This window comes from Pteropus alecto, unplaced genomic scaffold (genome assembly GCF_000325575.1).
Source record: "Pteropus alecto unplaced genomic scaffold, ASM32557v1 scaffold45, whole genome shotgun sequence".
NCBI classification, from domain to species: Eukaryota; Metazoa; Chordata; class Mammalia; order Chiroptera; family Pteropodidae; genus Pteropus; species Pteropus alecto.
The window spans coordinates 16,453,547-16,456,355 of NW_006442491.1; positions in this window are offsets into that span (position 1 = coordinate 16,453,547).

The window sequence follows — 2,809 nt, forward strand, 5'->3', positions numbered from 1 at the left end:
TCACTCACATGGGGTATCATCAGTCTTCTTAATTTTTGTCAGTTTGATAGACTGGCTTCTTATTTTTTATTTTCTCAGCTTTCTTAAGATGACAGATTCTTGTTTTAATTGCCTCCCCTTTACTCCATTGATAAGGGAGCGATTTCCGCCATAAGGTTATGGGGATGGCCAGACACAATACCTGACACTGGACAGATAAGTTTGACAGTAATTTATTATTTACATATCCTCACAGGTCAGGGGATGAGGACACTAGGGCCACACAGGTGTTGTATTGGGGACTATAGTAAACAACCAGAGGCTGTGAGGGGCAGGCTTTATAGCAGTAAGAGGGTGAGGTGCCCCCTGGTTCCTGCAGGGATGCAATTCTGCTGGCTAACAGGGAACTGAAACCTGCTACTCAGAGATAAGCAGGAGCTGCACCTGGTCCATTTGATAAGGATTGTTTGGCTAGGGCAACTTTTGTTTAGGCCATTCGAGGCCCTCCTGCTTTCACCAGATGTCAGGGTGGCACAAACTACTAAATCTAATTTCAACTGTTCCTGGTTAATTACAAAGGTTCTTTTACTGATTTTTTGAATGATTTTTAGCCATCTACTATGACGATTGTTTTTTCTCATTTAACAATCTCATGGGTTATTAATTTCATATACAATGATATTTTATTTCCTTGAGTTGTGTTTAGGAATTTTTTCCCTCTGAATTATGCTGTCTTTTTTTGGGAATTGGTGTAAGGAAAATTGTAGCTTCATAAAACGAAATAGCATACTAACTTTTCTGGGCTCTTATTGATTTATAGAGTGAGGATTATCTATTCATGGAAAGTTTGAGAGAATTCTTCCATTAAACCATCTGAGCCCAGAACCTTTTTTGGACATATTTCTCGGATAATGTTTTCGACCTCTTATTTTTAAATTTTACTTTCTGGAAAATGGTCCACTTTGTCAAGATTTTCATATACATTAGAATAGAGTCAGATGTGGTATTCTCTTATTTTCCTGTTGTTCTTAAGATGCAAAGCCACATTTTCTATGAAATAAGAACAGAGAACTAAAAAGAGAGATCGAGATCAAGACAGGTGAGGTAGAAATTGGCTAAAATGAAAGGAAAAAAGCAGAATTAAATATCTTATTGGAGAAAGCAAAGAGTACCCTTGACTTTGAAGAAAATTAAATCTGTGATGGTGGAGAAAAACTTGAGATACTCTCCCCGAATGCAGATAAAAAGAACAGAGATTTAACTGACAATGTGATAATTTTAGGGGAGAAAAAAACAAAATACTCTGTTCACAGAATGGACAGGAACATATTAGAAGAAAACTTTTCTAAGCTGAAAAGATCTTTAATTTCTGGAAAATTAATAGAAAAAGGCTTATATGGGTAAAATGTTTGACTTTTGAGGATAAAAAGTCCCAAAAAACATCAGGCAAATTGCTCACCTAAAACAGACCAGCCCAGATTTTCTACAATTTTTTTTTAAAGATATAATTGACATATTACAATTGACCCTTGAACAATGGTGAGATTAGAGGTGCCAATTACCCACACACTGGGAAATGTGTATATAACTTTGACTCCCCCAAAACTTAACTACTGATAGCCTACTATTGACCAGAAGCCTCACAAATAACAAACAGTTCATTAGCACATATTTTGTGTGTCATACATTTTTCTGGACTTCAAATGGCACCATGTATGGTTCGTATGTGTTCGTAAGTGTTGACAAATTTTAACTTTTTATAATAGATTTATATATATTTTATAGTAGTAATTGATAAAATAGATTGCTTGTATTTTATGTATTCGTGCATAAAAAAGTCATACTTGACTTTTTTCGTGATATTTCTAGGTTCATCTGCAAGTTTTTTCAAATTGTCACAAATCTCAAAAAAATTTTCCAATATGTTTATTGAAAAAAATCCACTTATAAGTGCACTTGCGCAGTTCAAACCCGTGTTGTTCAAGGGTCGACTATATTAGTTTCATGTGTACTTGCTACCATTTTAAGAGCCAAAAGAAAACGGGATAAGGACTAGAGAGTCTTGAAGGGAAAAGCTTGAGACTTAAGAATTCTACAGTTAAGCCATCACGTATGTGTCCTGTAGAATGAATTCTAACCCTGGACAAAGGCTTAAAAAAACATAACATTGAGGAATCCTCCTGGAAATCACCAGTGAAGTGAGAGAAAGGTCTAAATGAGGAATAAAAAAATTAGAGCGTAAAACTGGCAGTGAGATTGATACCGATTACACAAAATGTTGACAAAAGCCAAAAACAATGATTCAAATGATTTAGTGGCTTAAAAAAAGTGTAAACAAAAGCCGGGTCTATCATCCTGGATTAAGTGGACACATACAAGTAGGTGTGAGGGTAGCAGGCCAAGAGATGGGAAGGCACATTAAATTTCTCATTACATGAGGAATATAAAAATGAATGATTTGTTATTGACTAATAATTTGTGAAATATAAACTTTTTATTTGATATTTACAGGCAACCACCAGAAGAATTAAAAACAGGCTTTCTGCCTTGCAAAACACTATAGAAGATAAATGCAAATATAGAAAAATTCAGAAAACAGGAAATAGCAAGAAATAAAAACTATAAAATAGGATGACAGAAAACCAAACAAATCAGCTATAACAGCAGAGATACAATGGGTTAAATCTCAGCCAGAGTGAAGGCGCTGTGGTTTTTAGGGCAGGCCCTTTGTACCCCCAGGCTTTTGCTAGTACTGAACCTTAGGCTTGGCTTTCGTCAAGGCTAAGGTCCCAGTTCCAGGTAGACCTCTTCAGTACTCCTGGGCTACCAG